At 41.3% G+C, this 14,974-nt stretch overlaps 1 long non-coding RNA gene across 1 annotated transcript in view; it reads right to left on the reverse strand.

Annotated features, from left to right (window-relative positions):
- Nucleotides 1–12,239: 12,239 nt before the first annotated feature.
- Nucleotides 12,240–14,974, reverse strand: part of LOC147818924 (uncharacterized) — a 6,272-nt gene continuing 3,537 nt past the window's right edge. The window contains exon 2 of the long non-coding RNA XR_015437470.1: nucleotides 12,240–14,911. This is a non-coding gene — a long non-coding RNA (uncharacterized LOC147818924). The remainder of the gene's footprint in view (nucleotides 14,912–14,974) is intronic.

A 14,974-nucleotide genomic window follows, 5' to 3' on the forward strand; every position in this document is an offset into this window, starting at 1 on the left:
GGGTACGATAGTCACTCCCCCTCATCACGTTGCCAGCCCATCTTATCTCCCTTTATTTTGTTTGAGTATATGGCTCACTCATCTCAGGTTTTATTGTCTCTATCTCGGGAAGCGCTGCTTTTCCCTATAACATGGTCACCATGCGCGGCACATCAGGCGAGTTCTTGATTCTGTACTCAGTAATTTAAAGCCTTTATGGAATTGCAATTTCAGGGCTCAGTGCTTGTTTTTCTAAAATGTACTCAAGGAATTAGCTACTCCAGCCACAAATCAGTTGAATTTATGCACAGTTGTAATACACTTTATGGGCTCATGGTACATTGCTTCAAAAACAGCAGATGTGAAATTATGATAAATATAATGAGGGTTTTTTTTTTCCCCTTTCTTCTCCTTCCCTCACTCTCTCACTCTCTCTCTCTCGTCTGTGTGAGAGAAGGATGTGAAGCGTGTTTACTTACCCCATACAATACATTTAATGTCTTAGTAAGGGCCGCCAACAAAACCTGATTAATGTCCTCATCTCTTTTATTAAAGATAAGAGTGGCACTGCAGTCAGGAGATAGAGAACGTGCCATAAATCACAGGCAAAATGAGCAGTCAAATAATCACTCATCAGAAATGAAATCTACATACATTAACACTTGCAGACATTCTGCTGTGAATATAAACACAGGGCTACGGGCGATGAAGCCGGCACCATTTATCCACATATTCGCGGTTAGGGGGAGGTAAAGGTGTCTGGAAGAGGGTGAGCTCTCAGCTGGTGATGATGTCTAAGGGGGTCCTGTCCTGCTAAGCTACAGTCCACCAGACTAACCATGTGTCCAGGGAAGCAGACGCACAGTCATTAAGGGCAATGGATGAGTTGGATGGCGGAGGCAATTAAGCATCACCCTGAATAGGACATAATGTTGATCCATCCCTGTGATTAATCAAGGCATGCATTAGACAGTGATGGGCGACCCTGTGCCTTTGTGACAAAATGATTCTTCATCCCGTGTTTGGGGATTGGGATCCTGAGGTCCCTAATGCGCCTTAGAGGCGCCCCAATGCAACCCTGTCATTTATTCTGCTTCTGTCCCTGACAGCTATCAACCTGTCTTCTGCCAGCCCAGGAACATTATCTGAACTCCCAAGGCGGTTAGCGACAGGGACTAAGCTTATGAGTGGTGGTAGCAGACAGGCAGATATGTAAAGCAATGATAATGCTACCTTTCTTTTGTACTCTCTGCGGCAACCCAGGTACACATGCATGTGCTCCTATACATATAGCAGGTACAACATGTAGATGTATACAAGCTTTATTTAAATATACAGTGTACATGTGCAAGCAGTTGTCTATGCACCCATGCATGAAGCCATACATAAACATACTGTAATGCATTCACCGCAAATAGAGCCACATGTGTGGTATTTTTTTTCTCCATCCCACTCACATCAGAGGCCTCCCTGTGACAGATGTCATATGTTGTGATTAAAAACTTGTGGAAAATTAAAAACAAATGCACAAAGCACTATGACTGTTCTTTGTTTATGTGTCAATCATATCTTAATAATCAAAATAAGCTTTTTTTTTTTTTTTTTTTCCTTCACTCATTCGCCACCACTGTGGCATCTGGCAGGGACAGGCTGACAAGGTGTCTTTACGGCAGAAATGTTAAGAAATGGATTTTCCATGCTTGATAACAGTCACACACAATTAGTAGGAGTGTCAAACCACTTCATATAGAGTTGTGTAAAGTACTGCTGCTCCACTCAAAATATTGACAGGGATGCGTAGCAGTGTCAGTGGTCTCACTGTGATAATGACTTGCTTGCAAACAGATACTGTAAATGTGCCTCATAGACACAACGCTAAAGCACATTTATGGTTGTTAATTTTTTGGTATTAGTCACTCATGATCTAAATATTAGGGCTGTCCACCACTCCAAATTTTCAGAATTGACTCAGATTTGTTACTTGTAACTCCAGGTGTGTGTGTGTGTCCTTGAATGAGTGTCTGTGTTTGTGTTTGTTTTTATAATCAATCTTTTGTTCATTACACCTGATCTAAAAATAGAAGAAATGTGTCATTCACTCCCCTGCACATGTGTCAGTTCAGCCCCACACTGTTTTCCTGTAACAGCTCTCAGGTATTGATGAAAAACCCACAGTTGTATGTCTGTGTTTATCGTTTCCACACGGTCAGAGTAAGTTATTGTTCAGAGCTCAGTTCTGAAAACCTACCACATGGCAGAGTGTGTCCTCTGCCGGGATGCCAGCAGTGTTGTTAGCCAGACAGTGGAGCTGAGGCTATCTGAGCAGTAGCTGACTCGGGGTTTTATCGACTGATGCACTTTTAGGGGACAGTCCTACTAAATATTGTCTATTGTGTGTTTTTTTGATAACTTTATAGTTTGTTTGTTTTTTTTTACTGCACATTCACCCTTTGACCCTTTAAAAAGATTAAACAGCTAGAGGATATGATATAAAAATCTTTCATCATTTACTGTGACTTAAGTTTTATATTACCTCCATTATTTCTAATTGAAAGGTAATTTTACACATTATTTGAATGTGTTAGATGTCCAGTTGTTCTGCTCGGTGGTTTTCTTCCCCTCTGTCCATATGGCTAAATATTCAGCTGTATTGCTGGATCATGAGGATGTCATTACCTCCATCATTGAGCCCAGGAATCTGAGAGCCTGTTAACCTGGAACAGGCCTGGCTGTGCAGCCCTGTGCTGATGGTACAATATGCTCCTTGTTATTCTAGGATCATTGACGCTAAAGCCCTGGCAATCAAGTCAGTTTTGTTGAAGCTCATTGGCTCAGTGGGGTCTCATCTCATCTGCAAGCTTGGAATGAGAAAAGAAGTGTTCGGGTTAGTTGGGTCGTTAGGTAGAAATTCTTTGATAATGGTGCATGTTACATTAGAGCCTTACAAACCAAGGATAAGTGTTTCAGAGTCTGTGTAATGTAATTTACAGAATGGTTATGGTAGATAAGAAATTCTCTTGAGGTGTGAAGTATGGAGATGAATAGCTCCTTATTAATCCAGACTCATCACATGCTATACAGCACAGACACACGGGTTACAGTACGAATGCATGCATACATACCTAAGACGCTTTTATTGCAGATGATGTATGGTAAAAGTATTTTTTTCAAACTGCTGACCCAATGCCTTTAGTCAGTTAGTGTGACTGTCAGTGCTGTCATCTTACTTGTTTAGCCATTGTTTGGACCATTGTTTTAATTTCATGTAGCATTAATAAGAGATTCGTAAATGCCCATTAGTTGTGAGAAATCTCTCAGCATTAACAGGAGCCTGATGAAATATACACCCATGATGAAATGGAAACAGCTGAACAGCTGAGGCATGAGTCCCCTCATATGAAACTGTGTGTGTGTGTGTGTGTGTGTGTGTGTGTGTGTGTGTGTGTGTGTGTGTGTGTGTGGTGGTGGGTTCATCACATGAAACTCTTACATGCAACTTGTTACAACCAAAGCTGATCTGTATATAATGCTATGGTATGGATGCAATCCTGCATTACAATATATGCATTTTACTGAATAGCATAGCTTTAATATGAATTGTGACATAATACATTTGGAAAATGAATTGAGAAATTGTTGATGCATGAAACAACTGCGGCAGGAATACTTTAGCTAATCCAGCAAATACTTCACATTGATGCAAAAAAAACCCCGTCAAAATATACAACATTACATTATTATAAATGATGATCAATGATTTGCTTACAATGGCCCAATAGACCCAGATATCTTACAAGAAAAATAATCTCCACCATATACTGTAAACTGCATGGCAAAATCTTTACACAGATAAATTGATGCTATTAGATGATATTAGATTGAAACTATTTCAACTTTTTGCAACCAAAGTCTTGCAAAATCCAATCAGTGCCACCTTACTTTCAGCAGGATACAAACAATCTATACTTTTATCCACAGCTAGCAATCAGCCCTTTACTAGTCTCAGTATTTCTGTGTTAATATAAAGTTCCCAAAGAAATTTAAATCCTAAATTTCAGTTTTTAATTATGTCTAAAGACATTTATCTTAGTCTGCATTAACATGTTATCTTGAGTTAAGTTTCCAATGCATGTGAATAGTTAGTGTAGAGGTAGAACTACATGAACTTCCTACAACATGTAGCTCACCAACCCCAGAAGCTAAGGTTATATATATATATATATATATATTAATTATAGCATAAGATACTGCTGGTTTCACGGTATGTCACTCGGTCCGTAATTACAAGCCACCGGGTTGGAAAAAATGTTCAGGTCAGCCTCTGAGTTGTAATTCTGACTCAGAGATATCGGGAATATAAAATAGCTGCAAAGCCGCCATTGCTGGCAGTTACATTGAAATAAAATCCAGTATCACACTATTATGGATTCAGCTAATTTAAAAGCAGCTGTTCGTATTTGCTGTCACTTGTTTACGAACCACTCCAAATATGTAACAAAGCAAAAGTTGATCGTGTCATCTATTTAAATGATGTAACCACAAGGCTGGAAACAAGAGTAACCATCTCTATAATATGTCTGAACTCCTCCAGGCTTTTTAGCTGACATCGTGTGAATGCAGCATATACAGTACATCAACTTTAATGTGGGACATAGTGGCATATCATAACTTTAAGTAAAGTAAAGTAAGGATAATATTTCACCATTATGATCAGTGTTCATCGCTGGGCTGTCCCAAACCCTTGAGCCTCTCGTGCATTCTGCAGCCGATCCTCAGAAGCATCTCCAGTTTATCCCTCTCCCTGTGGGATGTCAGCCTCTCAGAGGAAGAGGGGGCCATCTTTGAGGAGGTGGCGTCACACAGCTGCCATAGCCCGGCAAAGCTCCTCGAGGAAAGACATGTTGTCAGTGCGCATTAATCATCGGGCCCACCATCGGAAACAGATTCCCCTCATAAGCAATTTCACTCATTAGAGTTACGGTGCTGATTTGCTGATTGGAGTTACGCTGAGAGGCCACTACACTGTGAGGGAGAGGAGAGCAGGAATGAGAGGAGGGAAGGAGGGAAGAGAGGAGGGGAGAGAGGGAGAGGGAGAGAAGAGGGTCTGACACATTTACAGTGATGTGAAAGCTGAGATGTTGATTAACTTGCATTGTTCCTGTCACATAAACTGAATAAATAAATATGAAACAAAAGCAGAGGGAGAGACTCATTTACAAACCAGGAAATGAAAGTTCCATTTAGTTAGGGAGTAAGACAGACTGGGATGACAGTCTGTAGACATGACTGTAAACAAGACATCACCGCGGTGTAAGTCAAGGCCGTGGGCGCCCACATGCGCAAAGCACCTGGTGTGGCTGTTTCCGAGCATTCCTCAAAGTGACGCAGTTCGATTCTTCTGGCATAGACAAAACATTAAGTGGAGAGCCCCACTGCCCTGCCAGCTCCTCTGAAGTCCACCACTGTGATAAGTGGCCTTCCTGGTTAGCATGACGCGCTGAAATCCGCTCTTGAAAGCCCCTCAGGCTGTGACTGGTTTGAAAACAACCTCACAGCTCAAGCAGGGTATAAAATAAATACCTTTTTTTAATTTTTTTTTTACAGAATTTAAAAACCATCTTAATACGCTGCTGCAAATGATGCGTGATGATCACACAGTACTCCACAACAGCAAAGCCGTGCTTAGGTCATATTTAGGACAGGCTGTTTATATTGATCTTCATATCTCATTCACAACCACCCTTGTTTACATAAATAAACAATATTCTGTTTGCTGCCATGGAAACAGAGTTTACACGGGCCACAAAAATCACCATTTAATGGAGTAAGATGTTTACATGACCAAGAATGCTGGCTAATAATGGCATATCTCAGCTGTCACACTCAGGTTTCTCATAACTGGGATATGTGTTTATTGGGAGTGGAAGATGGTGTTTACAAGCGACAACTCTCGAACGTCACACTTTTTGTATGCCGAGTGGTTTCAGAATATTGATGTGAGCAGTGCTCCTGTGATCAACCTCTGGCAGTAATAGATACAGTGCAGATTTAAATTAAAAAAAAAAGTTGTTTATCATTATTTTATAATATATTTCAGTTCATTTTCACATGAAATCTCAACAGCTATGTTTCCGCGCACAAGTAGCAGAATGTAATTAAGGCAAACTTTGAAAGCCGACGCTCCCCGCGACATACTGAATCCATTGTTTTAACGGTGCCAACTTTTGCGCCATGTTTTGGTTTGATCCCATCCATTACATCCTCTCAGACGGGTCCCTGCGTGACCCCCTTACTAATCATTAGATCATTACTCCGTTTTAGGGAGCCGCAAACATCCGAGTCCGTCTGAACTTTTCCTGTGGAGTGGAGCCAACAGCCTCATGACTTAATAAATGGTGACAAACATAAGCCAGCGCTCGCATTACATGGCAACAGAGAAGCAGAGCACCCGGTTGAACCATATAAACGGTCACTACAGGTCTCTGTGTACATCTATGTGTGTATACTCTCCTCATCCATCACGCCGGCATCTCTTCTGTGCTTTCATCGTTCTTCAAATGATCTTTGCCACGTGATTGTTCTCACTATGTAGAGGCACACGGCGTGCACTAATTAGCCGTTATTTTGTCAGGTGAACAATGGCTGCCGATACACCCCTCTGTCGTTTTCTTCAAGAGAAAAACGCTGGTGTGCAGGAATTCCTCTGCCTGCTTCCCTCAGCTTCTTTTCTTCTTTTTTTCACCCCTCCCTGGTTCTTCAGATTCCTCCGTCCGCCCCGGCAGCCCGGGAGAAGTCGTTTTACAGTTCAATCAGGAATTCTAATAAACTGACCTGTGCTTTAATGACTAATTCATTGTCTCCTTTACTACCTTCATGGGTATAAAGCGGATTAATGACTTGAGCAAGGTTAAAAACAGGACCACTGTGCTTTTCCTTCATCTATTATCAATCATCCTTTAGAATTCTTAAGAGAGCAACGGAAATTGAAGGAAAATTAGTAATCCCTTTGATGGATGATAGCATAGGTAGTGGTGTAGGCGTAAGGTATAAGTGTGGCTATAGCATTAAATGGAAATAGCGAGATAAGTAGCATCACATGAGGAGCTTGCATTTTAAGACACACCACATGTATGGAACAGACCATAATGCTGTATGACAGGAGAATTATTATTCTGTAACGAGGAAGAAAGTCAAGTCAAGAAGTAATATTTCTGATTATCGGCTCAACAGTGGACTCATGAATGCCTGTTATCGAAACGGCCCAGAGACATAATCTCATATATTGCGCTGCACAGTTCTGTGTTCAGTGTGTACATAACAAAGGGCTTTTAAGAAAAACTCCAAGGAAAAAGGGGAAAAACTCAGCAGCGTTTTAGAGAAAAAGAGGTTCAGAATTTCACGTGAGTTGTTAAAACTTCTTTGACAGTTTCTTTACTTTTTCCTCACACTGTACGTCTTTCTTGTTGTTGGGAAATCCCATGGAAGAGGAGTGAAATAAAAAAAACAAGAAAAAAAACAAACAAAGGGGAGGCAAAGGGGAACGGCGAGGAAAAGGGAAGAGCAAGGATGAGGCTGTGTCTCTTTGTTTACCATTCTATATTCCCATCACACGTACGCACGCCTCGGCTGCATCTCTGGGCTCTTCCCAGTCTTGGCCCAGTCATTTCTGACAATGTTAATGATTTAGTGGAGAGCCCTCCACAACGGATGATTTGTGACATGTAGGAAGGCTGGAAACGGGGGAGGACTAGGCAGGTTTCTGTGGGGAGTGTTTGGGATCCAGGGATGCCTTGAAGATAGTGATTCATTATATTTAAGACAAGTGTGACATCCTACTTCAAGGAGGCAACACACATATGTATGGAGGGGGAGATTTTTCGGGTGGCCAAAGTGGGGAGGGGCGGGTAAGTACAAAGGAATGCCTCAGTGTTTTTGGAGATGACATAGGAATAGGAGGCAGGCATATGGAGACGGCAGACTGGAAAATAATGGGTAATGGAGGAATTTGGCCTCAGGCTATATGCCTGCTTTGCCTACTTCTGTATAACTAGTATATTTATAATTCAAATACATACCTTAAATAATTAACAACCAGTGAATATTAAAGGAGAATGCTGGCTATCTTTCCTACAGATGGAGTCAGGTGAAAAATAGTATTAAATTTCAAATTTGACAACAGCTCAGAACAAAGGACTGAAGAGCAAAAACAAAAAGTTGGCTGCCATTTTGGGCCTTTTTTTTTTTTTTTTTGGCCTTGTGTAACAAACAAAAAGCAGTGAGTGTGACATTCAGTTTGAATACATGATAGTGTTATTTAAGGGGGTTAAAAAAGTCTTTTCCTTGTCATTATACCTACATTTAAATGAAAAGACATTGGATCACCGGCTGCGTTTACAGTAGGCTTATTGTTTCTTGGTTTCTGTTAGTGAATCATGCTCTATGCGGTGGAAAGGCGACTCCCTGGAAACTCAGGTGCACAGTTACACAAGCAAACGTCTCACTGATTTTCCTGGAGTGTCACATTTGAGGGTTTGATTGTTGTCTTGTGAACTTTTGCATTACAGCGCCAGCCTCGGTCTGGAGTTAACACCCCTTTTGTTTTGGTCAAAATGTCACATCACATGCAGTGATTCCATATGACATTCATGTGACTGAGTGATAACGACCAACCCGCATTGGACGCACGCCCTTCTCTACGTGAAATTATGTAATTTCAGACGTTCAGGCTGCGGCAATTTGGAAGAACTGTGCCACTAAATTGAAATTGAAATTCAGTGTATTTATGCAGAGCTCCTAGTGTGCCTTTTAAAATAAAATATCCCAAAGGACAGTGTGTTTTGTAGTCTGTACACAAGTGGCACAGAAAAGCTCTCATAGACTGTGTCAACCGATGTTATGCAAACACCAGAGTTCAACAAGAACCGGTTCATTTGCATATTCGGGATCTGAAATGCGTTCCGCTTTTGTGCAGGCCTCATTTCTATCTGTGCTCTTTGATGTTGCTCATACATATTGACGATCCCGCTGAAGAATCCGACCACGTTAACTAAAGCATGAGCTCAATTTGTGCATCCCCTTGAAGGAAAAAAAAAAAATTAAAAAAAAACAAAAAACAGGGTACATTAGTTTGTCCCATTTATATTTCCAGGCTTAATTAGCAAGTAAGAGATTGGACAATTAGTTCATCCATGCTAATTGATTATAATATTACAACTTGGTGATGATAGGATGAACATAGACTCCTCGTTCCATATTCCTCTGAGGGATTTGATAATATATACAATGCTTCTGTGTAATGAGGGTTTTAAAAGACCAAATCAGCTAGGGAAATTGTTAATTCAATTCCACTCAGATGATGCTGAGTTTTTCAGGGCATAAATGAACTGAATTGAATTGCAGGGATGGAGGAATCCTCCAGAATTGGCAGTGTCCTTTTTGATTTTGACTCATGTCAACACAAATGATGCAGATCACTGGCTCATTTCTGTCAATGGCACAATAGGATGTGAACTCTCAAAGACCTGATCGTATCTAGGTCATTTTTTTTTCTTCTTCTTCTTCTTCTTCTGCTTGTCACTGAAAAGCCTGTCTGTTTCATATCTGTAGCTTTCAGAAACGCATGCTGCTTCGGAGGGAGAGCCACAGCCACTCATTGAAGAACTCAAATATTGCTTTATGCATCCAAATGTGCCCCCCCATCCCCACCCCCACCCCCTCAGAATCAAACATAGTGTCTTTTAAACATGACACCACTGCAGCACAACACTGTCAGTGTCCATATTAGGTGTAGAATTACGATTTCTTTTCGTTATTCACAGTTCCTCCCCTTATCTGACTTTACAGCCATATAGGACCACCTCTGTCCTCAGTCGTCAGGCGTCTGGTGTCTGAAAGCTCAGGTATGAACCTCTAACCGCCGCTCGCTGGTGGCCCCACTCGAGCTTCATAGCGGTGTGACAGTCTGTCATGAGCCGCAGGCCGCAACGCTGTGCAGGGGGGGAAAGAGCTGCAGGAGTGTGTGTCGATGCAGTTCACCTGGAAAGTTACACAGCAAGTGCTCGAGTTCCACAAAGGAAAGTAACGTTTTGAATTTTACAGCGGTCACGCGTCTGCTCCGGATGCAGGAGGAAGATTTGTGCCGTGCCGTGATCAGTTGAACTCCCCTATTCATGTATGTTCCTGCGCACCGGAGAATTATTCCTCTCTCTTTTCTTGAAAAGTCATCACTATCCAGCACATCTCCCATTTTTCAGCCTTTCAGCCGTTCTGTGAAAAATGTCGTTCCGCCTCCGAATGTTCGTCCTCAGGTGGAGCAAATAAAAAATAAGATTCATGTGTTAAATGCTGAAGTATTACACTTCTTTACTGTGCTTAATAATTAATAGCCCATCCCATCACGCTATGAATATTTACATGCAAAGTGTCCCTGGGAGCCTTCCATATGCCAGAGGGAGGGAAGTCTGTGTGTTTATAGCATTAAACACTCAGACATCGTCACCAACCCTATTTCGCCTCCAACCATGAAAAACACTCACTAAAGCAATGCGAGCATTTTATTTGTTGTTGCACAATGTAACCTATTCAACTTCCATTTAGACATGGCAAGTCAAATTACAGGTACTCTCTCTGTGCCGAACTGAAATCCCAGGACGCCGCTTGTCTAGTTTGAACGTGAGGGGAGCAGAAATGAGGTTTCTTAGGTGCTGTTTCCAGAGCAGTGACATTGCTCATTGAGATCACCTTCCACTTACTGTGTCAAAGGTCTTTGTTGTCAGCGCTGCTCGAAACCAAGAGCGTCATTACACAGCAGAAGAAACTACTCTATAGCCTTTATTAGATTATGCTGTAAAAGCAGAATGGCGCGGTGCAGTGGGAGAGAACGGGTGATGTGTGTGTGTGTGTGTGTGTGTGTGTGTGTGTGTGTGTAAGCTCATTTGAAAAGTTTGTACAACTTTTCAGCGAGAGGGAAATAAAACACAAACTGTTCAAATCATAAAAGATTCTTGCGGTTATCCGAGTTGATTAGGCTGACGACTTTGGACTTTTACTCTGCCGCACATTAATGTGCTATTCAGCTTTAATCATGGCGACTGGCTTCTCTTTATTCCTCCATAAATACAGAACAAATGCCTTAGCGGAAGATGATCGGAAACATTGCACGACCGCTCTGACTGCAGCAGCTTGAGAGCACAATCGCATTCATGAATTTCCAACCTTTGACCTTTGAGAGAGACTCAGCGGGACGCACACGAGGAAGGTCCCTGAATATAGCAAAATCCCCCTTGTTAAAGCTGCACTGCGGATATCACGAGCTAATAATGGACAAGTAGGATATGTAATACAAATAAATACGCTGTTACTAGTGAACCTGGGCATGTTTGGCTCTGTTGCTCCTATTGGTGATATTTATCTAGGAAGGGAAGGCTGAATGTTGTTGTTGCCTCTCTGCAGGTCCCCGGGCTCTCAGATCTCCTCCTTGTCTCCTGTGTGGATAAGTAGTGGCTGCAAAGGCAACGCTGGTCTTTGATACTTCACTCCTCATTTGAATCAGTGGTCGCTTTATTTGACAATGCCAGGTAATTACCTGGGTACCTTGCTTGATCATGTGAACTCCTGCAGAACCAGACTGGAGGGAGGGAGAGAGGGAGGGAGGGAGAGAGGAGGAGGGGTTGTGTGTGTGTGTGTGTGTGTGTGTGTATGTGTAGGGGGGGGGGTATTGGAGAGGAGATGGAAATGGGAACACATAAACAGGAAGAAAAAAAAAAAAAGCAAAGCAAGGGGACAAAAACAAAACACCCAAACACAAACAAACCATCTGCATTTGTTTACCTGCATTGTTTTCTGCAAGTATTTCAAACAAGCGGAGTCATGAGTAAGACACATACTGTGTGTGTTGTGTTAAGCCAGTAGTGTGTGTTTTCTTAAACGTTCAGCAGTGTTTGTTGTGGTGGGACCGTGCCCTGCTGTGACGGCAGTGAGCACGAGGTCAGACGGCGAGGGTTACTGCAGAAAAGCATCACTAAAAATAGTGCAAGATTATTATAAGTCAAATGAATAGTTTTTGTCTCTGGGGTTCAGTCATTCGATTAGCCTGTAGTCAGTGTGTGTGTGTGTGTGTGTGTGTGTGTGTGTGTGTGTGTGTGTGAGAGTGTGTGTGTGTGAGGGAGAAATAACTCAATGAGAGTTCTTACTAATGAGCTTGTGTACATGTGCTGAAGCAGAAACACACATTTTAAATAAGAGAAGAAGAAACCGAGTGATAGTTTTAAAAATGTTTAATGGCATTACATTAAAGCATCAACTGGGAAATCATCAATACAGGTACAAAATTACAGTCAACTTACAAAAGGGAAAAAAAAAAAAGTTACAATATGTACATGACGTGTTGTTAAAGATATCCAGAACTTTATGTTCAAACATCAGCATTCAAAAAGAAATCTTACTGTGATTTTCATTTATTTACATTTCATTTTTTTCTTTTTTTTTTTTACAGTGCTGATACTGGATGGGGTGAAGCTGAGTGTTTCAAATGGCTGGATATGGAACCTTGTCAATGATGTTTATTGAATAGGAGAGCAGTGTTTACTCTGTTGTGTGACTAGAATATCAAAATCCGTCACTCCATGTGAATGCAGCTGCGTTCAGGCTGACTGACTGAGCTCTCCTTGGAGGAATCAAGCAGACAACTTAGGCATGGCCCTGAAGTTTCACTGAAAGACTGTGCCAGCATTTCTTTCAAAAAAAAAAATGTGTATGTACAAAAAAATACAATCTCACACTGCTGCAGCCAATTATGAAATCATTTTAGCACTCAGTCCCTTAACACAAAAATGAACTTTTAGGTTGAATTTTTCACAGAGTGGAGACTCAGCAGCTGTTTTTATGCGCTCCCTCTAAAGGACATGTAATTCATTAAGGCTATAAATAAAGGAGAGTGACTGAAGTCGCATTAAACAGGCTAAATATACCCTAACTTCTCACAAGGAAGTTTTTTTTTCTCTTTCTTTTCTCACCTTTAATTAATTGTATGAATAAAGCAGCTCCCATTTGTGCAGATAGTTTCGCCTGATATATTCAGTGTAAGCTGGGATAAGATTTTCTTTTTCTTTCTTTTTTTTTTTTTTTTTAAATTCATGTTGAATCTCTCTGGCACTGGCATTATTTCGGATTCCTCACAAGTTCACCAGCTCACACGCTTTGGGAGGCAGCGATGCTTTAAAAAAAAAAAAAAAAAAAACTCTGCTGCAATTGTATCCACTTCTTAATCATATTGGGAGCATGAAACCCTCCACACTCACATTCCCCTCCGCTCCCGCGCTGGACAAACAACACAAGAGTGGAATTTATATGTATTTCAAAGTGGAGAGGGGGAATTAAGACAATTTAATAAAGGCTTAAAGCGCCGGGCTTGTCTGTGCAGCGCCTAAAGCCATATTTCCTCTGATCAGCGGAGGAGGGCGACTTTATTGGACATGTTTCTATTTCCAAATCCGCATAACAGGCAACGATGCATGTATTTCCTATAATGTAGATAAGGGAGAGAGGGTTTGATATGTAATAAAAAGGTGGGTCTGTGCTGCCTGTTTAAGCCCCTTAAGCCTGATAAATGATGAGCGACAGAGGCACAGCGAGAGGGTCACCGCTATTAACTCCTCGGTTTCCCGGCCTCCACTTAAACTTCTCTCAATTACATGTGGTAATGTGGCTGGATACGGGCCTTACAGGCTTCGACCTGTTCAATCTAACCGGAATAAAAGAAGAAATCATAGTCAGATCTTCGCAGCGCTTCTTGTGAATGCAGGTATAGGCTCTTCCTAAAGCCACGTGTTTTGAGGGGGCAACACGGGGATTATAGTCTGCGGCGTTACTAACACATGCACACCAGGTATTCTGGGACAAACACCCAATGCAAGCTCATTAAATCAGCATTTGGTGTATCCGAGCGAGGCGTTAACGACGGGCTCTAATCTCGGCGGTGACCTGTTCAAACTGTGTCACAGCCGAGCAGAGCTGAGACTCTGCAGAGAGTCTGCAGACAGGAGGGAGGAGGGGGGAGGGAGGGGGACGGGGGGGACAGTTAATATTACCAGTGCAGGAGTTTGGGACGAAAATATTTATTTTTACAGGAAAGAAAAACACAATCAGTTTTGAAATTCGTTTGTTAAAATTTTTTAAAGTTTGACATCTAAATAAAGGGATTTTAAACCATTTAACCATTTAAAAGACGTCATTTTACGACGTTAATACTTTAACTTAAATAATGTTCATTACTTCGACGCGCTGTTTTCCGAGTCACAATAAATAAATCAACTTAATATATATTTTTTTCTTTTGAAAATAATCAATAGTTTTAACTTTTAATTCTTACATTTGGTCATTTTTTTTATCTTAACATGCAATAATTCTAATATAAATCGTTCAGATATATCAATAATAAATAAAATATAGGCAAACATAGGCATAAGTGTTTGTTTGTTTGTTTGTTTATTTGTTTGTTTGTCTAACCGTTTTGGATTTAAATGAATGCCGATTTATTTTTTTTTAAAAAAGAAAAAGAAAAAGAAATCCAATAAATTCAAAATGAAACTTGTTCGCGTAAATGAAAGACAAACTACGTCTAATAAAGGCCACATTTTTCTAGTTTGTGTGACAGATTTGTGACAGCACCAACTGTGAAGGGTGTAAACAGTTAAACCGGATTTATGGTCAAAGCTTTGCCAGCAGATGAATTTATTTAACAAAAAAAAAAAGCGAGCCCTTTAATCCTAATTTTAAACCATGATTTTGTTGTTATTTGTGTATAATTCGGGTGTAAATTTGGTTCGATGTTATTCTCTGGGCCTTCTCTCATTTTAGCTGCAAAGCTTTCCACAGCCCGGCTCAGACTGCGGCCGCCAGGTGTCGCTAGAGGGCCGCATATTCTCCGCTGAGTCTATGAAGGGGGAGAAAGCCACAGTTACATTTTGTGTTGGCCCCCCCCCCCCCCCCCCCCCCC

Source organism: Seriola lalandi, unplaced genomic scaffold, assembly GCF_002814215.2.
Source record: "Seriola lalandi dorsalis isolate HSWRI2012SDOR001 ecotype SW California unplaced genomic scaffold, Sedor1 jcf7180002054398, whole genome shotgun sequence".
Classification (NCBI taxonomy): Eukaryota; Metazoa; Chordata; class Actinopteri; order Carangiformes; family Carangidae; genus Seriola; species Seriola lalandi.